This window comes from Pan paniscus, chromosome 3 (genome assembly GCF_029289425.2).
Source record: "Pan paniscus chromosome 3, NHGRI_mPanPan1-v2.0_pri, whole genome shotgun sequence".
Lineage (NCBI taxonomy): Eukaryota > Metazoa > Chordata > Mammalia > Primates > Hominidae > Pan > Pan paniscus.
Genome location: NC_073252.2, coordinates 37,735,059 through 37,760,725, shown reverse-complemented (window position 1 = coordinate 37,760,725; position 25,667 = coordinate 37,735,059). Strand labels below are relative to the sequence as shown.

Genomic DNA, 25,667 nt, shown 5'->3' with positions numbered 1-25,667 from the left:
CCTACTACACATGAGCTCCCCACAGGCAATGCTTAATCCAACCAGCATCTAGCTTGCATGGGGCACTTCATTCTTATTATTTAAATGAAGGAATGGCTGCTGAATGACACGCGGGAATGAAGGCATGATGGGTATGAGATATGATAAACTATTCTAACAGAGGGTCTACACCCTTTTCCACAATCAAATCTCATACTACCCAGTGGTCCAAACTACAAGCCGGAGGCAGGAGCTCGGAGAAATGGGAGAGACTGTGGTTCCCCCTTCCCATCTTGGGAGACAGCAAAACCTCTATTATGCAATTCCAAGGGTCAAGGACGTCCGGCTCCAAGGGTTCTATTCAACAAACTTTTAAAGTGGCTGCTGGGAGGTGGTTTGCGTTTATAGAAGTTGGAGTATTTGGAAGGGAGGAGATACAATAGAATGGAACATGTAAATTTCCAACCATTTGCTAATGTTTAGAAAACACAGCTTGAGATTTCACATAACCTGGCCAGAAGGCGAAGCAGACAAATATTTAGTGAGCCGCTACTAGGGACTGAGGTCCTGACCCAAGAGGAATGAATAAAAATAACTACCAGGAGCTGTGCTGCCTTTATAGAAGAAACTAGAGACTGCTTGCCCAACATTATATACAGTACTGAATCTATAGTTGAAAAAGGACTAGAAGATAAACTCTTTGACAGCTCAATCTTTTTTTTTTTTTTTTTTTTTTTTTGGCAGAACCATTTCCTACTCTTTTGGGCAGTCTTTGAAAACTCACGGGACAAATTTTTCTGATGTGTTTACTTTTCTCCTACAGAGGCTAAGCTTCTGTTATTTTAGAGAACTTGAAAGATTATATGCAGACAGCCGGGCGCGGTGGCTCATGCCTGTAATCCCAGCACTTTGGGAGGCCGAGGTCGGCGGCTCACGAGGTCAGGAGATCGAGACCATCCTGGCTAACATGGTGAAACTCTGTCTCTACTAAAAATACAAAAAAAAAAAAAAAAAAAAAAATTAGCCAGGCGTGGTGGCGGGCGCCTGTAGTCCCAGCTACTCGGGAGGCTGAGGCAGGAGAATGGCGTGAACCCGGGAGACGGAGCTTGCAGTGAGTCGAGATCACGCCACTGCACGCCATCCTGGGTGACTGAGCGAGACTCCGTCTCAAAAAAAAAAAGGATTATATGCAGACTTTTGTTATCAGCACCATCAAATAGTCCATTTCATGCATTCTCAATAGCCAGTGTGCTGGGATAGAAGTGTTAGCATGGCCTAGCGCTGGCTTTGACGGGATATTTGCGTGCAGGCAAGTGCTCATGGGTTTTCTCCCTAGAAAAGGCTCCCTGGTCAAAACAGGTTTGGGAACAACAGAAATTAAAGATGAAGAAATTCATGGTTACGAGAAGGAACTGTTTCACTCTGTTTAACCCGATTATTTCCCTACATTATTGGGCTACAGAACTGTTTTTCTCATAACAAACTTATTAACAACCAACAGATCTCATGTTTTGTAGAATACTTCTGAAAAATCTGCTATCAAAATGACAGTCCTAATTATCACTGGAGTTGTACTCCTGAAACTAATTAAGCTATATGGCGTTTGGGTGAACTTAGCCAGGCAAAGTCTGTGCCCAGGTATAAGAAATCCACCTCCTCGGGGCCGGGCGTGGTGGCTCACGCCTGTAACCCCAGCGCGTTGGGAGGCCGAAGCAGGCAGATCACCTGAAGTCAGGAGTTCAAGACCAGCCTGGCTAACATGGTGAAACCCCATCTCTACCGAAAATACAAAAAATTAGCTGGGCATGGTGGCAGGTGCTTGTAATCCCAGCTACTCAAGAGGCTGAGGCAGGAGAATTGCTTGAACCTGGGAGGCGGAGGTTGCAGTGAGCCGAGATCTTGCCATTGCACTCCAGCCTGGGCAACAAGAGCAAAACTCCATCTCAAAATAAAATAAAAATAAAGAAATTCACTTCTTACCTCCTAGCCATAACGCCATCACCAATGGCATGGACATGGTGAAGTTGTTTAATCTCTCCCCCCCTTTTTTTTTGAGACAGGGTCTCACTCTGTCACCCAGGCTGGAGCACAGTGGCATCATCTCGGCTCACTGCAACCTCTGCCTCCCAGGCTCAAGCAATCCTCCCACCTCAGCCTCCTGAGTAGCTGCAACTACATGCACACGCCACCGTGTCCAGCTCTTTTTATTTATTAATTTTTTTGGTAGAGATGGGATTTTGTCTTGTTGCCCAGGCTGTAATCTCTTGAGTCCTCAGTTTCTTTATCTGCAAAACGAGTTTGTGAATCAAAGCTCTCTTTGAAATTTAACAATCTAAACGATAAAGTGGGAAAAAAGGGGAACTTCAACTCATTGACTTGATTTCCTTGTTGTTATCACATCAAATTCTGAGAATTATGCTGAAGGCATGCTTCAGTACTTCCGTGCTGCACGTGGGGCACCACGCCCAGTGGTTTGTGAACTAGCTCTTCGCAATACCGCCCTCTGGGTCCTACGTCCACACTCACCCCAGGCCATGATCTTGACTGAATGATAAAAGGCCAAGTTCTCTGTCTTATTCCCTGAACTCTGCAGCTCTTTTGGAAATGCCTCTTCAGCCTCTGCCAGGAGGAACTGTGAGATTGGGACAGAATGTGTGTAACAGCAAAGTCCCTGAGAGGGACGAGGCTCTCAGACCAGGGAGACTCCTGATGGAGAAAGTGACCCCCCTTCTCCACTGGGAATGGGCTGAGAGGTGCGTGCTGCCAGGCAGGAGGGCACAGTGGTTTTCAGAGCACTGGTGGCAACCCTGGGCCTCCTGGTGTTCCTGCATTTTAAAGAAAACTATGTAAAAAAATAAGTTCCCAGGAGCCAAAGAAATCAGCCTCTGAGGGTAGAATGTCTGGGTTGAAATTGGTGTTTCTCAGTGACAGGTGGCCCTGAACCCTCTGGAATCATACCACTAGAAGGGCTGCCTCTCTAGCCTTTACCAAGGCTGGCCTTGCCGGCCCTGTGCACCTGAGAGGTGCTTCCACTGTAGGAATGCTGAGGAACAGGCCAGGGCCTGGTCCTAGGACTTTCTTGCTGCTGGGTTCACAGGATCTTTGATATCCATGTTGAATGTGGAAACACATTCAATGTGGGTTTTTTTTGTTGTTATTACAACATAGTGATGATGTCACTCCTTTTGTCCCTCCTGTAGTCTTTGCGATAGCATATCACAGTCATTTTCATAGATTGAAAAACATTTCATGTGGCCCTTTATTCAAGATCTGATACTACTTTTTCCGCCCATCTAGTAATTAGCCTGCTATCCTTAAGACAGGTGTGTGACGAATGCTCACAGCTGCGTGCAACATCGCTGACTTCACGATGGCTCCACTGGGTCTTGGTATGCACCAGGCACTGTGCTAGGTTCTGGGGATATGATGGCACCCGGGTGCTCCCTGGGAGAGCGTATAGTCGTGTGTGTGTGTGTGTGTGAGAGAGAGAGAGAGAGATTGATTCTGGTGAAGCCAGATGGCATTTAGACGAACATTCAGAAAGATTGATCACACCACACCAGCAGTTCAGCAGAGTGGTTAAGTGAGTGACTTAGGATCAGAGTAGTCAGCAATTCCACCTCCACTGCTTACTAGCTTTGTGACTTCTAGCCAAGTTTCTTCCCCTCTGTGAGTTTCAGTGGCCTAATCTGCAACACGCGAATGATGATAGTTACAGTTTATGAGGATTGTTTTGAACACTAAGATAAGTATGCATAGCGCTTGCTATAATGTCTGGCATACAGCCAGTACTTAATCACAATAAGCAGTCAGCCACTGAGTGTTTTCTATGTGCCAAGGACTGTTTTGGGGACTTTCATCTTTCATATATTAACTCATTTCAACTTTAAAACAACCCTTTAAGGTGGGAACCAGTATATTATAGATAACTAAATGGGAGGTTATATAACTTGCTTGCCCAAGGTTGTAAAAGTTGAAAGTAGGATAGTGAAGGTATTATTAATGTTGTTATTGTTTTTATTATTATAATATTTCTAGCATCCATCCTAGTAAGTTTTTTTATTTTATTTTATTTTATTTTTTTGAGTCCGCTGGATTATGCAAGAAGCAGTTTGTGCTCCAATAGCTTTTGCAAGAGAGAACTGGATTCTCTAGATTTGGGCTGAATTTTATAGGTGCAATTGCATCAATTCACCAGCAGATGGCAGGATATAGCGGTTATTTTACTCATCTCAAGAGAAGGACTTGGTACAAGAAAGGCCTCAGGACCAGGCGCGGTGGCTCACACCTGTAATCCCAGCACTTTGGGAGGCCAAGGCGGGCGGATCACTTGAGGTCAGGAGTTCTAGAGCAGCCTGACCCAACATGGTGGAACCCTATCTCTACTAAAAATACAAATATTAGCTGGGTGTGGTGGTGCACCTGTAGTCCAACTACTTGGGAGGCTGAGGCAGGAGAATCACTTGAACCCAGGAGGCAGAGGTTGCAGTGAGCCAAGATTGTGCCATTGCACTCCAGCCTGGCCAATGGAGCAAGGCTCTGTCTCAAAAAATAAAATAAAAAGCCTCAGAAACAAAAATTATGGGCTGGGCATGGTAGCTCGTGCCTATAAGCCCAGCACTTTGGGAGGCCGATATGGGTGGGTCACTTGAGGTCGGGAGTTCGAGACCAGCCTGGCCAACATGGTGAAACCTTATCTCTTCTGAAAATGCAAAAATTAGCCAGGTGTGGTGATGTGCGCCTGTAATCCCAGCTACTCAGGAAGCTGAGGTGGGAGAATTACTTGAACCCGGGAGGTGGAGGTGGCAGTGAGCCAAGATCAGGCCACTGCACTCCAGCCTGGGTGATGGAGTAAGACTGTGTCTCAAAAAGCAAAAAAAAAAAAAAAAAGAACAAAAAAAGAAACAAAAATTATGGCCCAAGTAGTGTAGGTGATGTGCTATGCGGCAAGGTTATGAAGTAGGTGATGTGGTATTTTAGATGGTTACTGTATTAGTCAGGGTTCTCCAGAGGGACAGAACAGGATAGACATATATGTAAAGGGGAGTTAATATTAAGTGTTAACTCACACAATCACAAGGTCCCACAATAGCTCATCTGCAAGCTGAGGAGCAAGGAGAGCCAGTCCGAGTCCCAAAACTGAAGAACGTGGAGTCTGATGCTTGAGGCAGGAAGTGTCCAGCACGGGAGAAGGATGTAGGCTGGGAGGCTAGGCTAGTCTCACCTTTTGACGTTTTTTCTGCCTGCTTTATATTCGCTGGCAGCTGATTAAATGGTGCCTACCCAGATTAAGGGTGGGTCTGCCTTCCCCAGCCCACTGACTCAAATGTTAATCTCCTTTGGCAGCACCCTCACAGATACACCCAGGACCAACACTTTGCATCCTTCAATCCCATCAAGTTCACACTCAGTATTAACCATCACAGTTACTGTCACCTTTAAGCCTGATGAGACCAGGGCTTCCTCTAGCACTGGCTAGACATGGGGTTTATTCTGGTCTGGCCAAGCAATGGTGGGGTCAAACGGCTCCTGAAATTCTACAGAGGCCTCTTCACACAATCACTGCACATCAGAACTCCATCTGGGTTGGTCTCTGCCCACTGTACATTTGGACAATAACTCTGTGGAAGAGCCTGGGGGAGGAAGGTGTCTGTGGAATCAAGGGGGTCCTGTTCCTTCCCCACAGATTAGACCCAGTGCTGCTCCTCCTCCATGGCTGACCTTGCACTTCTCCCAGATCCAGAGGCTGCCCGTGTTGTGAGCCAATCTCAGAGCCCCCCCTTCTACATGAGGATACATGGCCATGAGCTGGGAGGGAAAGGTAAGCCACAAAATAAATATGGCCCCATGCGAAGGTTTTGGGGGGAGAAGCCCATTATTTGTTATATAAAATTAACTCAGAATATCATGGGTGAAAAGGCAACATTTGTGTGAATGACTAGAATGAAATGGAAGGCACACAGAGATGTCAAGTTCTGCCAGTAGCTTGTGGTCATCCTCTCCATACTCCCCAGCCTCCCAGATCCTCCTGTACCCTCGTGGGGACAGTTTAAGGAAACAGTTTGAGAAGCGATGTCCCTATTCTCTGGACTATAAATTCCTGGAAGTAGGCTCCTTTTTGGAGCAGACAAGATGTAGTTTGTTAATGAATAAAGACTATTGTGTGTGTGTGTGTGTGTGTGTGTGTGTGTGTGTGTGTGTGTGTGTGTATGGGGTGGAATCCTGTAGACAGATAGGAGCACAGGGCACTTGGTCGTGAGGAATCCACCTGGCTCTGAGTGGGGCCTGACAGCCTGTGTTTCTAACAAGCTCAGCATCAATCATTACTAAAGGATCTGCTGAAAAACGTCAGACACCGGGCTGGGCACAGTGGCTCGCACCTTTAATCCCAGCACTTTGGGAGGCCGAGGCAGGTGGATCACCTGAGGTCAGGAGTTCGAGACCAGCCTGGCCAACTTGGTGAAACCCCATCTGTACTAAAAATACAAAAATTAGCTGGTCATGGTGGCAGACACCTGTAATCTCAGCTACTTGGGAGGCTGAGGCAGGAGAATCACTTGAATCCAAGAGGCGGAGGTTACAGTGAGCCAAGATCGCGCCACTGCACTGCAGCCTGGGCAGTAAGAGTGAGACTCCATCTCAAAAAAAATAAATAAATAAAAAAGTCAGACACCCCTGGCATCAGTGCATGGTCACTTTCATTTTTATGGCTGCATTACCAGAAGTACTGGTCAGGGTCCTATGAGGATCACATGACTTAAACATGTGACAGGGCTGGCAATATGTGTCTTGCAAATAGTAGGTGCTTAGGAAATGTTGGCCATTTGCATGTTCATGGCAATTGTCTGCGAGAATATTCGTTTTTTTTCTTTCTTTTTTTTTTTTTTTTGAGACAGAGTCTCACTCTTGTCACCCAGGCTGGAGTGCAGTGGTGCCATCTTGGCTCACTGCAACCTCCGACTCCCGGGTCCAAGTGATTCTCCTGCCTCAGCCTCCTGAATAGCTGGGATTACAGGTGCCTGCCACCACGCCCAGCTAATTTTTTGTATTTTTAGTAGAGACAGGGTTTCACTATGTTGGCCAGGCGGGTCTCGACCTCCTGATCTCAGGTGATCCACCCGTCCCAGCCTCCCAAAGCGCTGGGATTACAGAGGTGAGCCACGGTCCCTGGCTGAGAATATTCTTTAACCATTGGGTGCTAGTTCCACTTAGACACTGTGTAGAAATGGGCAATGTTTTGACCAAATCTTCCCTGGAACCACATGGGACCTGGGGTGTGTCTCCATGACAGGGAATGTCTCTGATTTTGCTAAGTAGCTGTATCTGGGAGATGGCAGACATCTGGAAGAAACTTGAAGCATTTGGACAAAATTAAGTTCTAAAAATGCTGAGGAAGTTTTAGAGGTGGCCATGTGGAGAGGAGTTTATATAATATAGTCTGGTAAGGCTACAAATAGATTTTAAAGGAAGCACAGCTCAGGGCCACCTGCTTGGAATAAACTAGTTCAGGGTAATTCCCAGAATCTTACAGTACCCGCTGTGGACTGAATTGTGTCTTCCCCCAAATTCACATGTTGAAACCCTAACTCATTGTGAGTGTAATTAGAGATAGGGCTTTCTGGAGGTAATTAAGGTTAAATGAGGTCATCAGGGTGGGGTCCTAACATAAGAGGATTGGTGGCCTTATGAGAAGAGGAGAGAGAGCACTCCCTTCTGAGCAACCTCGGGAAGATTAGAAAAGGCTTGTGAGCGAAAGTGAATGGTGCTGGTGGGTCCAGAGCACACTGAGGAGAGGGCACGTGAGGACACAGTGAGAAGGCGGCATCTGCAAGCTGGAAAGAGCTCTCCCAGGAATCGAATTTGCCGACTTCTTGATCTTGGACCTCCCGGCCTCCAGGACTCTGAGAAAATAAATTTCTTTTGTTTAAGCCACCCAGTCTAGAGTATTTTGTTATGGTAGCCTTAGCAGAGTGATATAGGGCTCTGATTTGAAAGAATCTTAGAAGTTATCCCACCCAACTATTTTATTTTATAAATGTGCTTCTGGACTCAAGACTGGAAGCAAGAACTGGTCGGAAGACAAGAAAAAACCTATAATTTGTCCCCTAATTGTAGATGAACCTACGTGTGCAGAGTTGGAACCCAATATTCCTTTAAAGTACAGTAAAAATAGGTTTTGCACTTGGAAAGACTGAGCACGGTTTAGAGGCCTTAAACACCCCCCTACTAGGGGTAAGACACTCTGCTAATTGCTAAGACACTAAGAGGTAGAAGATCTCTGCTGTTTGTTAAATGACTCACCAACCATTCAGGCAACAGATATTTCCTGAGCACCTATTATGTGCCAAGTACCGAACTTGATTCCAGGGATGTAGAAAGAGTTTACTGTCCAGGAAAGGAGACAAGTATATAGATACATGACTAATATAGTGTCATAAGTACTAGATTCAAATATGTCATATAATATGCTATATAGGACAAGGAGCTCCGGAGTAACCGTAGGAAGATTAGAAAAGGCTTGTGGGCCAAGGTGGGCAGACAGTGGTTCTGGTAGATTTCCAGAGCACATTCCAGGAGAACTATGTGCACTCCCACTGCCCTGTCCTCAAACAGCATCATCTCTTTCGTACCTGGATTACTGACTGCAACATCACCTTACTATCACCTATACCTGCTAGTGTCTCTGGCTAACATATTTGCCACAAAGGAGTCACGATCTTTTTAGGCCATGAATCTGGATCATTATCACTTCCCCTGCCTAAAACTTTTCAGAGGTATCTCATGCTGTCAGGATATTTAGTAGCATGCAATAACGAAGATGATTAAAATATCAAATGTACATATTCCTTCTTATGTACCTGGTGTTCATCGACATGCTTTACATATACACTTGGTTCTCATTATTTGTGGATTCTGTATTTGTGAATTCACTGACTTACTAACGTTAATTTGTAACCCCCAAATCAATACTCATGGTGCTTGTGTGGCCATTCCCGGGCATGTGCAGAGTGGGCAAAATATTTTGAGTCATTAGATGCTTATGTTTCTAGCTGAGCTCAAACAAGATGGCACTGTGCCATGCTGTAAATGGGTATCTTCTCATGGACCCATTGTTTGCATTTTGTGCTTTTTGTTGGTGATGTCACTGTTAAAAATGGCCCCAGGCATAGTGCTGACGTGTTGTCTAGTGGTCCTAGGTGCAAGAATGCTGTGATGTGCCTTACAGAGAAAATGTGTGTGTTAGATGAGCTTTGTTCAGAAATGAGTCATAGTGCTGTTAGCCCTGAGCTCAATGTTAATGAATTAACAATACATATGCAAATAAAGTGCTTTAACAACTGAAACACACATAAAACAAGTTATATATTGATCAGTTGATGAAAATATTGTGACCAGAGGCTTGTAGGAACCTAACCCCATATTTCCCCTGAGAGCAATGGTGCAGTATTCACTAACTCCTTGTTTGAAGTGACTTTATAGAACATAACTACAGTGAATTATGATTGTCGACTGCAGTAACTCACTTAAAATTAATAAGAAACTTATACAATAATAGATGAAGTCTTTTCTATCTCATACACAGCTTTCTGGTGTATTGTCCCCCCTTTCTTTCCCTGGCCACATTGGCCTTCTTTCAAGTCTTTAAAATTTATGTTTTGCTCCTGATCTCAAGGACCTTGTCATAGACTATTTCCTTTGCCTTCTCACCCCACCCAATCTAAACCAGCCAGTTTTAAACCCTGTTATTCCACCTCATATCACCTTTCACTTTACATTCTTAGCACAACTTACAGTTTTATTTAATTCATTTTTTGACGTCTTTCCTGCCTTCTCAACTATTCAACTCATGAGGGTGGGGCCTGCGAGTTGCCTGCAAGTCTTAACTCTGCTTGTTTGCTCTTAGGCAGAGGAGGATGAGCATATGAGGAGGACTGGGAAGAATGCTCAGAGAGGAAGGAGGGAATTGGGCTTTATTATCAAGAAGCAGGAGAGGAGACAGTCTTCCATCAAAGAGTGTCAGGTGCCTCAGAGATAAGGAAAGGATGGAACAGTGCACCTGAATTTCATATCAAGGAGGTTGTTGGTGGGAAATGCAGGAAGGTTGTAGAGCAGTGGAGGTGCATGCTGGGCTGCAGCAGGTTAAGGAATGCATGGGGCATATGAAAAGGAGGAGAGAGAACTCTTAGGGAGCTTGGCTGAGATGGAAAAGATGAAGGGAACAGTCACAGTGAACAAAGATATAGGATTATAGGATGGTTTTGTAGCAGGTGAAAGATAAATACCTTTTATAAGCCAAGGAGGAAAAAGATAGTTGAAAGAAATTGAGAATAGTAGAAAGAATGGGGGAAAATCTAGGATCAAGTCAAGATCACTAGTGAAGAAATACACCTTAGAAAGATGTACAGATATACACTTTTCCCTTGGAGCCTAGAGGGAAAGAGGCAAGCGTGATTTTAAGTGGAGACAGTTCTAGATGCAGGGAGGGAAGCTGGAAGACTGTAAGCTGTGAGTTTCTTGATGTAGGGGGCAAGGTGTCTGCTGGAAGGGCTAGATGTGAAAGCTCAAAGTGACAAGGTTTGGAATGGTGTGTGGTGGAGGGGAAGAGCAACGACTGAAAGGCAGCTGAGCAGTGCTGAGGGTTGGCCTCAGCTGGCCACCAAAAATCTGAGTGATGCCAATGCATGTAGTTCTGGCATTCTTTCCCTCTCCCAGCAGCGCCCGGCAATCCAGGTAAAGGCCTATAGAATGTGGGTTACTACCCTGGTCCCAGGTTGAGGTATAAGGCAACAGGGCTTGGGTCTTGAGAGTGCTGGCAAGCATGGCTGAAGCAATGGACCTGGAGCCTGCACTAAAAGGTTAGGGCTGTGTGGCCAAGAGGTTGGCTAAGGAAGAAGAAAGAGTCCTGCAGGGTGAGGATCCTAATGAGGTTAGGGGGAACAAAAGCAAGACCGGTGACCTGGCATCCTTGAGCATGAGAATTTGGAGCCATAAGAGATGGTGGCATTGGCACATTAGTGTCTACAATGAAGGACATGGTCCAGGATGTGGCCATGGAAAGTGAAATGTAGTGGAAGTGAGGATGACTAGAGTGCAGAAAGTCAGAAAGGCTTTGGGCCTATGGTACTGAATGATCTAGAGCCACTGGGAAGTCCCCAGATAAAGGCAACAAGTAGGGAAAAGGACAGAATAGGCCAATGGCATGAACTTTAAAGGAAGATAAGGTTTGCAGATAGGAGGCAGCTTGACCATCTAGAATTTGCAAAGGGGAACAAGAATAATGCATGCACCACTTTCAGGAGACACAGAGTGAGGGGACCAGGCTGGTTCCACTGGAGTAAAAATATATAGAAGATTATAATGCAAGTTCGGACAAAGATGGAAATGGTAAAGGGCTTGGGAAGGAGACTCAGAGAGAAATAAAGAGAAGGAAGGTCTGTATTCACAGTACCTGGGTCCTAAACAGGAGAGTATACTGGAATCATCTCGAGGACTAGTCATTATCCTGGACCCTCTGATTTAGTGGGTCTGGGATGGGGCCTGAGAAACTGAATTTATTTTATCTTATTATTATTATACTTCAAGTTTTAGGGTACATGTGCACAATGTGCAGGTTAGTTACATATGTATACATGTGCCATGCTGGTGTGCTGCACCCATTAACTTGTCATTTAGCATTAGGTATATCTCCTAATGCTATCCCTTCCCCCTCCCCCCACCCCACAACAGTCCCCAGAGTGTGATGTTCCCCTTCCGGTGTCCATGTGTTCTCATTGTTCAATTCCCACCTATGAGTGAGAATATGCGGTGTTTGGTTTTTTGTTCTTGCGATAGTTTACTGAGAATGATGATTTCCAATTTCATCCATGTCCCTACAAAGGACATGAACGCATCTTTTTTATGGCTGCATAGTATTCCATGGTGTATATGTGCCACATTTTCTTAATCCAGTCTATCATTGTTGGACATTTGGGTTGGTTCCAAGTCTTTGCTATTGTGAATAGTGCCGCAATAAACATATGTGTGCATGTGTCTTTATAGCAGCATGATTTATAGTCCTTTGGGTATATACCCAGTAATGGGATGGCTGGGTCAAATGGTATTTCTAGTTCTAGATCCCTGAGGAATCGCCACACTGACTTCCACAATGGTGGAACTAGTTTACAGTCCCACCGACAGTGTAAAAGTGTTCCTATTTCTCCACATCCTCTCCAGCACCTGTTGTTTCCTGACTTTTTAATGATCACCATTCTAACTGGTGTGAGATGGTATCTCATTGTGATTTTGATTTGCATTTCTCTGATGGCCAGTGATGGTGAGCATTTTTTCATGTGTTTTTTGGCTGCATAAATGTCTTCTTTTGAGAAGTATCTGTTCATGTCCTTAGCCCACTTTTTGATGGGGTTGTTTGTTTTTTTCTTGTAAATTTGTTTGAGTTCATTGTAGATTCTGGATATTAGCCCTTTGTCAGATGAGTAGGTTTCGAAAATTTTCTCCCATTTTGTAGGTTGCCTGTTCACTCTGATGGTAGTTTCTTTTGCTGTGCAGAAGCTCTTTAGTTTAATTAGATCCCATTTGTCAATTTCATCTTTTGTTGCCATTGCTTTTGGTGTTTTAGACATGAAGTCCTTGCCCATACCTATGTCCTGAATGGTAATGCCTAGGTTTTCTTCCTGGGAGAAACTGAATTTCTAACAAGTACCCAGGTGAGGCTGATGCCGTAGGTCCCGGGACCACACGCTGAGAGCCACTGTTCTGAGGCATGGACATTACGGGAGAGGCTTGAAATTGCCTGGGGATGGGGGGATAGATTAACTGGAAATCTTTTCAGTGTGGAGACTTGGTTGAACCATGCATTATCACACTCGTTTTAGAATTGTATGTCCAAAAAACAAACGTAAAAAGGAAACAGCAATTCTACTCAAACCTGAGTGAGTCAGAAAGGAGGAGACTTTGGGGACTTCTGTGTCTACTGGCTTTAAGGTTTTAGGTAATAAAAACTGTAGTAGAAGACCAAATGATAGAAAATTTAACAGAAAGTGAAGAGAATAGATTTTCTCACCAAAGCATGGAAAGATAAAATAGCTTACCTGTTGTGGATATTGTCTGTTAGGTTTCTCTAGAAGTTTAACTTCTCTTCCTGCAACAACAAAAAAGTTGAACATTGAGATCTGTGGGTTGCCTTCTTTTCACAGTCAGGTATTATCGTGAGTGTGACTGCAGGAAGCATTTCCTAAGGGGCACTGGGCAGTAATGTGGGGAAGGAGTTCCTGGCTTGGAACAGTTTGCCCAGGAAGGCAAGGGGTTTCACATTTATCAGGCTGGGGTTTGCAGCCCAGCTCCTGACACTCAGCAATCAACACACAGTTAACCACAATTTCAGTCTGTAAAATAATATCATAGTGAGATTTAAATGGAACATCATATAAACTGTTGATCACACACTGGAAATGTTGGCGTTGTCCAATAACCAAAAGCCATCTACTATGGACTGAATTTCTGTGCCCCCTGCAAATTCATATGTTGAAACCAATCCCCAGTGTGATGGTATTAGGAGGCAGGGCCCTCTAGGGATAAAATCAGTGCCATTATTAAAGAGATCCCAGAGAGCTGCCTTGCCCCATCTGCCTTATGAAGTTATAGCGAACGATGGTTATCTATGAAGCAGGTCCTCACCAGACGCCAAATCTGCTGGCACCTTGATCTTGAACTTTCCAGCCTCCACAACTCTGAGAAATTTCTGTTGTTTATAAACCACCCACTTTCTGGTATTTTCTTATAGCAGTCTGAATGGACTAAGACATCCTAGTTGTTATTACTATTGATAAACATTACATGACAATGTGCCTCTTCTCTGATGGACAAAGTTTTGACTAAGCGAAAAATCCCACAAAAAAAACAACAACAAAAACAAGCAAAATCGAATGAATAAATGTGTGGTATTTCATAAAATACATGATTTAGAAAATATCTTTGTTTATGATGTATAGAACTTAAGAAAGTAAAACAAGTGTTCAGATTTGTATTCACTTCTCCATGATTATTAGAATAATTTACTACATATGGACACATCATTTTCAAGAAAGGCTCTTATTCCACTCCCAAGTAGACTGTATATCGAGATAATGAGCTCTGTCTTATGATATTTGAATGGTTTTACACCCTTTCAGTGATTTAATTTTATATTCTCGTCAGCGAAATCTTCTCACTTGGTTTTTTCCTTAAATTGTTCAGTAACTCCTTAAGCTCTGATACATTGCTCAAACATTGTCCCATGATTATTCTATTATTCTTATTTTTTATCACAGTATTCACAATTCATTTAAATATTACTTGATAAGGAAGCCATGAGAAACGCAAGTCCATGCCTGCAGGGAGATAACTCTCTAGCAGGGAAAAGCAAAGAGGCGAGAAGAGGTTACAATGAACTACAATACCATTCAGAGTACAAACAATGCCATCAAGGGGACACCAACAAAATCCTGAGGTGGTTCAGGTAGGGAAGAGAGTGTAACTGGGAGGCTTCCAGAAGCTGACAGTACCTGAGCCAGGCACTGAAACAGAGAGGAATCATATCGGATGAAAAACTAATAAAGGGGCTGGGCGTGGTCATGACTGTAATCCCAGCACTCAGCGGGGCTGAGACAGGTGGATCACCTGAGGTCAGGAGTTCGAGACCAGCCTGGCCAACATGGTGAAACCCCGTCTCTACTAAAAATACAAAAAATTAACCTGGTGTGGTGGCAGGTGCCTGTAATCCCAGCTACACAGGAGGCGGAGGCAGGAGAATCGCTTGAACCCCGGGGACAGAGGTTGCAGTGAGCCGAGATGGTGCCACTGCACTCCTGCCTGGGCAACAAGAGTGAAACTCTGTCTCAAAAAAACAAAAAAACAAAACAAAACAAAAAAAAAAGAAAAAGAAAATAAAAAAGAAAAACTAATAGTGACCAGGTGTGTCGGGAGGGCATTTTAGGCAAGGGGAATGTGACAGAGATGAGGCAGAAAGAATGGAGTATTATTTAGTCAACAAAGAATTCTGAATTCCTACTGTGTGACAAGCCCTATGCTATGCACAGGAAACTGCAGATTTTAGGTAACAAAAACTGTAGTGAAAGACTGTTAGAAAATTTAATGAAATGTGGAAAGAATAGGGTGGGATGCCAGGTGGTGCATCCTATAGAATAACAGCCTGATGGGAGCAGTAAATATTCTGGATTGCTTGATGTTTAAGGAGGAGACTCAGGGGGAACAAGGATTTCCATGGAGTGTTAAGAGTCACCCTAGGGAGTGAGATGTGAAGAGGGAAGAAGGCAGAACCATATGATTTGAACATCTACTTCTGTGGGGTGAAGGGTTCTGGGTGAAAGAGACAGACAAGCAGCAGTAGAAAAGTTTTGAGGTACAGGGCTCTACAGTGCCTCAGATGAAGAGAACAGCTACCAGCCCAACAGCATCAAATGCTGTGTAGAGGATCGAGACCATTTTAAAAACTGGATCTTTATCTTGACTTTGATTATACTGTATTCCCCGTAGAACAAATCCAAAATCCACCTCTTGAGCCACGCCCTTTGTCTCCTAAGCACCAGATCCATATTTTGCATGTGGATGATGCAGCATTTCTGAAGAGAAGACCTTAGCAGTCAGTTCCTCCACAGCCATTTTCGGAAAGATAAACAAACCAGAGGGCATGAATCTTAGTGACTTATCCAGGGCCATGCAAGGAATCGGTAGGGAGGAGCCAGGACTTGTTTCCTGGCCTCCTGTCTCAGAGTGTCCTCTATGAATTGATAACGTCACATAATTCTTGTTTTTGTTTTGAACAAAGTACCCAACTGTCTGTTAGAAGCTACTCTCAGATGTCTGCACACTTAGTAAGCTGTTACTGAGTGCCTAAGAAGTGCCATGTAGAGTGCTAAGCACTGAGAGTATGAAAGGGGAACAGAACGCCCTACTTGCCCTACCATGCAACTTACCAGGTGGTTGGTAGACAGATCAAAACCAGTGGTAAGTGCTTCCTAGGAAACCAACTGGATGTGGCAATTTGGAGTTATAGGTGAGAATTCACTTAGAGTGAGGGTTGGACCCTTTGAGAGGGTAGCATTTAAACTGGGATCTAAAAGATGAGATGGAGCCAGCTATGTAATGAAAAGCTCTCATTAAACCACTGCACTGTTAAAAGACCTTAAGTGGTTCTGTATTGCCTACCAAATCTTAAATATCCTCAGCTATGCATTCAAGGCCTTCTACAATACGACATCCATGGCCTTCCTAGTTTATCTGGGGAACTCCTCCAGCTACTTTCTATTTCCAGCCAAACTAGACTTTTCATTATTCTTTAATGCCAATGCTTCTATACCTTTGCACATATTATATTCCCCAATTGGCATACCTCCTTCCCAATCAATAGTTTGCAAAATTCTATTCATCCTTCAAAACTCATTTCACACACCACTTTCTCCAGGAAGACTTTGAAAAATTCCAAAATAAAGGCAATTACTCTATTTAAAATATTTCTAGGCCGGGTGTGGTGGCTCACGCCTATAATCCCAGCACTTTGGGAGGCTGAGGCGGGTGGATCACATGAGGTCAGAAGTTCGAGACTAGCCTGACCAACGTGGTGAAACCTTGTCTCTACTAAAAGTACAAAAATTAGCCAGGCGTGGTGGCACATGCCTGTAGTCCCAGCTACTCAGGAGGCTGAGGAGCAGAGTTGCTTGAACCTGGAGGTGGAGGGTGCAGTGAGCTGATGGCACCACTGCACTCCAGCTTGGGTGACAGAGCAAGACTGCCTCTAAATAAATAAATAAATAAATATTTCTAAAGGATCTTTAAGCTCTTTGTATTAGTCCATTTTCATACTGCTATGAAGAAATTCCTGAGACTGGGTAATTTATAAAGAAAAAGAGGTCTAATGGACTCACAGTTCCACGTGGCTGGCGAGGCCTCACAATCATGGCGGATGGTGAAGCAGATGCAAAGGCACATCTTACATGTCAGGAGGCAGGGCAGCATGTGCAGGGGAACTGCCCTTTATAAAACCATCAGATCTCATGAGATTTATTCAGTATCACGAGAATACCATGGGAAAAACCCGCCCCCATGATTCAATTACCTCCCACAACACGTGGGGATTATGGTAGCTACAATTCAAGATGAGATTTGGGTGGGGACACAGCCAAACTATATCACTGTATCAAGGTAGATAGCTCTGATCACTTTCCGTCTTGGATTATAGTACATAATTCATTTATACAATGTTCCCTCTATCAGACTATAAACCCTCAGTAGAGAAAGCCATGGTTTCATCAGTGTTTATCTGCACATTGTGTCCCTTGGCACAGTGACTTGCATATAGGTGGTACCTTGCATGTTTTAAAAAATTTGACTTAAAAATATCATTGGCAATGTAAAGATGCCTAATACCAATGCATAATATTATAACACAACAACGCTCACATTTTATCGATTCTAAGATGTATGTGTATTCATTTACCTTTTAACATATCTGGAATTGGAATGTATCTAGCAATCATTGGCACATCATGGTTACATTGGCAGCATTATTTTCTATCTTTGTGTTATATAAGATAATGGTACATGTTACAATCAATGGCATCTAATATTTAATGAAATGTGGCATTAATCCCATATTATAGTTTATTTCAGCAATATATTATGCAAAAATTTTACAAACAATACCCTATATCAAACAAGTGTCTACGTTGTGCACAGTTATACAAAGAAGTCCTTCTAAGATGAAACTAACAACATCCAGGGATAAAGTAAGAAGTTTATCAGCTCCAAGAACTATAAAGATCAGGTGTCAAAATAACAATAATCATGAAATAAGATGCATCAAAGAAGTTATAATTTTTCCCAGAATGACTTTTTGAAGTGATAAATCTTTTCAAAAATAAATATTTTTTGGTATACTGCTGGTGCCTGGAAAATATGTGTTTCTATACATGGATACAAGTATAAATAACTCATTTGTTGGGCAAGCTATTGCTTGTACATGGGGAAGACCTGATGCCTGGTACAGCCAGTCAGCACTAAGCGTTATGGGAGTTTGGGAGCAAATGTAATCCCACTGCAACGAAGCTGCCAGGAAAGGCTTTATGGAAAAATGAGGCCATGAGAGATAGGTAGAAATTAATTAGGCAGAGAGGACAGTTTTAGTAAAAGCAAAAAGGTAGAAAAGAACAGGACTTGTGTGAAAGACAATGGAGAGACCCATGTTGGATTTTGGGGTTACAAGATGGATATGGCCTATATGGCCAGGTTACTGAAAGTAGGTCCAGAAGACCAAATATGGCATGATAGGCAAACAAATTAGGTTCTGAAGTGGCGAATGACAAGATGGAAGCAATATATTACAAAGCATGACCTACCAGTGGTAAGCAGAGAAAATGAAAAGGGTTGAGTACAGAAAGACTTGCTAAGAGTTTACCCTTTCAATTTAATGATGAGATAAAAAAAAAGCCTGGCGTGTGGTGGCATCAAAGGGAATCCAGAGGAAGGAGCAAATTTGGAAGTGATTTTATTTCAAGACTTCTTGGATTTTTGAGTTAATTTCTACTGCCCCTGGTTTCTCTTAGCACATTGGTTTATATGTTTATTACACATAGTATTGTACAAGAGTTACATAGCCTCACTAGCTCCTTCCTTATGCATAAAATGACAATGATAATAGTACTGTAGCAGGATGAGCCACAGGCAAAACCTCTCAGACACCGAGCTGTAGAAGGAAGGGCTTTATTCAGCTGGGAGCATCGGCAAGCTACTGTCTTAAAATCTGAGCTCCCCAAGTGCACAATTTCTGTCCCTTTTAAGGGCTCACAACACTAAAGATTTTACATGAAAGGGTCATGATTGATTGAGCAATCTAGGGGATACATGATAGGGGTTTCATGCACTGGTAGTCAGAGTGAAACACAACACAACAGGCAGTTTCACAATGTTCTTCCATACAATGCCTGAAATCTATGGGTAACATTGGGTTCTAAGTCATGAGTTGATTTTTAACTACTAGGTTTAGGCCAGGCAGGCCCAAGTCTGGTTTTGGGCCTGGCCCCGGGCTGCCTGTCTTTGATTTCACTTCCTTGTTTTTTTTCTTAAGACAGGTACTGAGTATAAAACAATATAAAACAATATGAGAGGGTTTCTCTCTTCCCTCATTTCCCCCCTTTGAGACTCTCACTTTTTATTAGTGGGAGTTCTCACTCTTATTTTTGCTACTTATGTCTTTTTGTGCAATAGATTGATAGTGATTTATATAGTACACTTGTACTGAAGCATTTTGGTGAACTAAGGTAGCGATGAAGCTTTTTATCATTTGAAGAAGTACAGGTAGTAAACAAGGGAGCAGTAAGCAGGTTTCTATTACTATTATAACTCCTATTATAAGAGTTTTAAATTTTTCTAGTGCTGGGAACCACCTTCTAAACATGGCTTCAGGGTTGAATCCGTGCTACACTTTTACGGGCACATGTGCCAGTTTTGTCATATTTCTAACTATGTCTTTGAGTACTTGCCTTTGATTATCTATGTATAGACAGTAATTAGTAAGGTTAAATTTCTTATGGACCTCTCTTTCAGCTGCTAGCAAGTAGTTGAGAGCCAATCTATTTTGATAGATAGCATTTCTTATCTGAGGGTTTTTTTGCCGGGCCAGAATAGTCAAGGTTTGACTGGTTTTATTAGTGATGATTTCTAAAACAGCTTGCAACCATAAGATTCTGTTGAGCATGTAATTGGGGGTCCAGTATCCCCCCGAGCCATCTTGTGTCTAGCTGGCAGGCCTATAGTATTGTATAATTTTTTTAGGGGGCCATTTATCATCTTTTTAATTACCTATGGCTACGCTTCGTTTTTTGTGGGAAGCATAGACAGGGAAACCCAGGAATTTGCCTGCTTTTACGGGCAGTAAAAAGAAAGATGGTTTAATGGTGTCAATTACACAGCTACCTGTCCACTGATCAGGCAGCTTAGCATAGGCTCTATGTCCACATATCCAGTATAACCCACTGGGGGCAGTCCAGTCCCAGTGGACTTCTGGGTGGGCCCAGACAGTCTGCAACCTTGGAAATTTACTGAATGGATCTCTGTCTGTGTAACTGGAACTCTATCATGTAACTGTTTTTTTTTTTTATGGTACCATTATTACAGTTTTTGTCCTAGGCAACTAAATCATCCTGCAGAATGAGTGAATTTTTTCTTTTTCTAGATATGCAATATTGTCCAATAATTGAGGCCTTTAGAACCTAAAAATTGTCAGGGTGGTTCTTTTGGGCCGGTAATTCATCAGGAACTGGGTCTGTAGGAATTAATTCTCGGGATTCCCACGGCCATTGATCTCCTGTTACAGTTCCTCCACAAACATAACATGAAGTGACTTTTAGAGACTGGGCTACATGTTCGGCTAATTGCAAAAACAAATTTTTAGTCTTTCCTGGAATCTCAGGTACTGGCACATTTAGTTCATCATAGGAAGTCTGAAATACTGGTTCTGGAGAGCATCTTTGAACCTCTCCTTTTATTAAGATGTTTACACTAGGATCTAGTCCTTTTCCGTCAATGCCCAATGATACGTATTTTCCTTTATTTCATTTTGGGTCTGAGGGGTTTGTGATTACCAGTTCTAAAGGGTTGCAGCTCCCACTCATGCAGGAGGGGCTGCTTTTCCTTTCTGGAGCCAAACAGGACCTTTTTAATCCTGTTTCCAAGTAAGTCCAAATGACACAAGACCAGTATTGACACATCTCACATAAATATGATTCTTGACAGATATACTTAATTTTTTTTTTTTTTACTGTGTAACTTTTTTTTCCAGTCTAGAGAACTGCACCCTATTCCTTGCTGATTACTATTAATAGAAGCACAAGCATCAAATTTTAAGGTTACATGTTTGGGGACCCCTCTTTCTTCTGTTCTAGCTATTACTTTACTTGTGTCACCAGGAAAAGGACCAGTCCTTAGTCTTACTTCGAAGACTGTGATCATGGGAGGTTCAGAGGGGTCATAGCACACATCGGGCTGGTCACTTCCTGGATTACATACTTGGTACTGAGTGTTATTATACAAACAGGTTCCTTTTGGAGTTCCTAGGCATTCATAATAACTGTAAAACAATAGGACTGTAGCAATCTTTTGTCCTACCTCAGTGACTTGATGTATATACTGGGAACAGCCCTCAGTCTGAGGAAGGTCAGTTGAAGTCCTTACTGTACAAGTCTAAATTTTAAGGAAAATAAGTCCCACGATGAGTTTCCTCATGCTTCGGCCTGTGTGGACCAGTCAGCTTCTGGGTGTGACTGGAGCAGGGCTTGCTGTCTTCTTCAGAGTCACTTTGCAGGGGTTGGCGAAGCTGCTCCCATCCATGTACAGCCCCCAGTCTACTGATGTTTAAGGGTAGTCTCGGAGGTTGGGCCTACTAGAATAAACTGAGTCCAACACCTCTAAACAGTTATGTTTAACTGGGCTCTCTGATACCAGGAGTAAGATGGCGGGGTTAGGGTGTTGCAAACTTCAATGGTTATGCGGGGATTTTCACAGAGCAAGCTTTGGTATCTAGTTAGTCTAGCATTTATTAGCTAATGATGTCCTTTGGTATTTATTAAAGTCACCACAGCATGGGGGGACTTTATGTTTAGGTTTTGCCTAAGAGTTAGCTTATCTGCTTCTTGTGCTAACAGGGCCGTTGCTGCCAGGGACCTTAGACATGGGGGTCAGCCTTTGGAAACCCCATCTAGTTGTTTTTGAGAGATAGGCCACTGGTCTTGGCCAGGGCCCTACAGTCTGGGTTAAAACTCCAAATGCCATTTTTTTTTTCTTCTGGTTGATGAAATGCCAGGGTGAAAGGGATAGGCAATTGGACTAAAGTACAAGTGCCACTGCAGTTATTTGGCAGAGTGCCCAGTAAAGGTCCACCACAATACCACCACGCATCCGCTTGGGGATGAACAAGGGCTGACTGATTGATAAGCTCTTGAAAATTCTTAAGCTCATCGCATCACTTCAGGTCTCCAAGGAATGCTAAGTTTCCTCCCTGTGGTGAGAGACACGAAGTGAACTTAGTGTTGGGGCATGGAGGCTGGATGGCCCTCGGGGGCTGACCTGCAGGGACTTCGGGATATAGCAGAGAGAGCTTGGCATGACTTATTACTCCAGGCTGTAGAATCCTGGAAAAAAGCTACCATGCAGCCCATGCCTGGTCGACTGGAGGACCACCTTAGTGGAAGGGAGATAAACAGGGCCTCTGCCACGTGCACAAGCATCACAATTGCTTTTGTTTAACGTGCAGATGGAATATTTGATCCATTTCAACCAGACATTTGCATCTTGGTATGCTGTTTTAATTGCCAAAGTTTGTTTTAAGTCTTTAACTTTTATGATCCTCTAGTAAAATGAATGTTTCTTTTAGCACCTATTTTCATTAGTTTTTAGACCAAAGAAAGCTAAACACCATTTTATATTTAATGATGTTTCTTGTATGATTTTTATACCAGATAAACTAAATTTTACCTTTATATTAGTGTGTTATTAATGTTAAACTTAATTTTAATAAAACCTTGTAGACATATTTATCTAATTTTTCATGTTTGACCATAAGGTAAGATTTTATAGACTCTTTTTTTAACCTTTTATAATTTTTGTTAAAGAGCAGGTTGATGCTTTAAGAAAAACCTGTTGCATTTTTCCTTTAATGTCCAGTTCACAGAAAAACTGGATGATACCTTTTTAACTTTAGCTAATATGTTTATACACAGAATTTTCTTTACAATTAACATTTTAAAACTTGCTTAAACTTTTAAAACAATAACTTTTTTTAACCTTTTAATGTAGGTAAAAATCCACATTCTTATGCCTCCTTGTAATATTTTTACCAAAGATATATTTTACTTTATACACCTTGCACATAAACTGTTTCTTCAGTAGTACTCAGGAGGCCTTATTACTTTTAAATTATACAACATTTTTTGCACAAAAATTTTTTTATAACTTTTATTTCACGACTTTTGCAGACAATTTTTCAACGTGTCTCAACTTTCTGACTTATTACAAATATTTTTTTCTTTAAACAACCAGTTATTTCAGGACAAGAATTTACCATATAACACTCTTTTGATATAAATTCTGCCTCCCCCCCTTTTTTTTCTTTTTTTTTTTTTTTTTGAAGATAACCATTTTTTTTTTTTTTTAAAGAGAACTTTCTTTATGTCTTTGGACTAGACTGTGTAAGGCCACAAGATTAGAAGTTACCATAATACATGTTACACTGTTAACTTTTAGCAAACTTCACTTCTGTTGAAAACCTTGTAAGTTTGGGATTTCAATTATCCCTTGCTATTAATAAGACCTTGTTTAGTCTAAATTAACTTAGAATTGGTATAGATGGCCTCTTTTTCTCCCTGCTGGTCTTTCCTTGCCTCTGCCAGCCACTTATGCTGCTGTTCTCTTAACTACTGTTGGGTGGGGAAGGGGGTCTAAAACCAGGTGTAATTGTCTATGTACGGAAACTGGTTTGGGTGCCTTGGCTTACAGGTTACCTTGTGTCATACCTTTGAAACAAGGGACCTGTCCAGGCTTCCTTCTGGTGGCCAACCTACCTCTAATGCTGGCCAGTCTATTTCACACAAAGTTCTAAGTTTTTCTGGTGTCATGTAACACTATAATCTCCCTTAAATCCTTTCTTGAAATTTTTCAACATAGTTCCTAGTGGGGTGGGCTTATCTGTGCCTGACCTATGCTTCTTCGAGACAAACCACCACCCTCACACCACACGCACACCACAAAACAAAAAACAGTTAAAAAGGGCACACACACACTTTTGCAGTTCACACAAAACCAAAATCAGAGTATCCAGAAATCCAAGCCAGGTCAAAACCAAAACCAAAGTATCAAGCAATCTAAGTCAAGTCAAAAACAAAAACCAAATTGCCGGTACAGGCACACCGTGGGTGATCAGGCCATGCTTCCACTCGAATGGAGAAGGCAAGTTCCCAAGACCAGTCCTGTCAAGGAATTTAAACCAAGTCAAAACCAGAATCAAAGTGCCGATAAAGTCACGCCATGGGTGATCAGGCCACACTACCACTCAAATGGAGTGGGCAAGTTCCCAAGACCAGTCCTGTCAAGCAATTCAAACCAAGTCAAAACCAAAATCAACATCAAAGTGCCGATAAAGGCACGCCGTGGGTGATCAGGCCACGCTTCCACTCAAATGGAGTGGGCAAGTTCCAAAGACTGGTCTTACCTAGTTTCAGATGTCCGGACTCTAAATGTCAGTTCCTTCCTGGTGCTCAGCCACTGCAGGGGCCTGCTACATGCTGCTCTGGCGAGGCGTTCCACCGGGGCAATTGCCTACCTGGGAGCGGTCTTTGGATCGCGTCACTCAGGCTGGCTGGAGTCCCCTGCAGGGATGCTCCACAGGGCAGGCTTAGGCCGCCTAAGGGGCTGCCTTGGCCGGGCGTCTGTCAGTCACCTCGCTTCCCAGCCAGGGAACCAAGAAATGTAGCAGGATGAGCCGCAGGCAAAACCTCTCAGACACCAAGTTTTAGAAGGAAGGGCTTTATTCAGCTGGGAGCATCGGCAAGCTACTGTCTTAAAATCCGAGCTCCCTGAGTGCACAATTTCTGTCCCTTTTAAGGGCTTGCAACACTAAAGATTGTACATGAAAGGGTCGTGATTGCTTGAGCAATCTAGGGGACACGTGACAGGGGTTTCATGCACTGGTAGTCAGAGTGAAACAGAACAGAGCAGGGAGCTTCATAATGTTCTTCCATACAATGCCTGAAATCTATGGGTAACATTGGGTTCTAAGTCATGAGTTGACTTTCAACTACTAGGTTTAGGCCAGGCAGGCCCAGGCCTGGTTTTGGGCCTGGCGCCAGGCTGCCTGTCTTTGATTTCACTTCCTTGGTTTTTTTCTTAAAACAGGTACTGAGTATAAAACAATATAAAACAATATGAGAGGGTCTTTCTCTTCCCTCAGTACCTTTTTCAGACAGTAGTTAGGATTAAGTGAAAGAAGACAGTAAGGTATGGAGCACAGTTGGTACAAAGTATAATTTCAACAGTGTTGGCTGTTTCTTGATTCATCACTGTTATCGTCATCATCCCCATCCTCCTTCTCATCATCTATTAGTTTGCAGTTTTTCTCCCAGCCACTACAATGGAAGTTCCTTGAATCTAAGGATCAGATCTCATTATCTTTATTTCTTCAAAAAGAAATACAAAGTAGGACTTCTGTAAATATGTACTATATTTTAAGGGAAAAAGTTCCAGATTTCCATGGAAGAAGGAATTTGTATGATAAAAGAAGGAATTATTAGAATTATCCTTATTTTTGGAGGCTGACAGAATGGAAGAACAGTGGTTCCATAAATGAGACAGTTGGCAGGAGGACAATATACAGAGTTTCAGAGATCCTGAAGTCAGCAGTTAACCTACTGAGCTGAAACAATGAATGGGGGGATGACAACAGAAAGGTGATGGACAGGACAAATGCGTCCAACTACCTCCCTTTGAAACAAAGGCAGAAACCCAAAGTGAGAGAAATAGAGGAGGTAAAAACAGAAAGTAAAGTCACTGACCTCTTAAATCAGCACTCTGGAAAACAAAGGATTAGCCCAATTTAGAGGGTAGAATCCTTAAAGTCCCAAGGAAAGTAAGAGTGAATTATTGAGGAC

General features: G+C 42.8%; 1 protein-coding gene across 2 annotated transcripts in view; it reads right to left on the bottom strand.

Annotated features, from left to right (window-relative positions):
- C3H4orf19 (chromosome 3 C4orf19 homolog) overlaps positions 1-25,667 on the bottom strand; it is a 141,829-nt gene that overhangs the window by 23,696 nt on the left and 92,466 nt on the right. For both annotated transcript variants that reach the window (XM_034958435.3, XM_008957555.4), the window contains exon 2: positions 13,068-13,117. The gene's annotated coding sequence lies outside the window, so the exon portion shown is untranslated. The remainder of the gene's footprint in view (positions 1-13,067; positions 13,118-25,667) is intronic.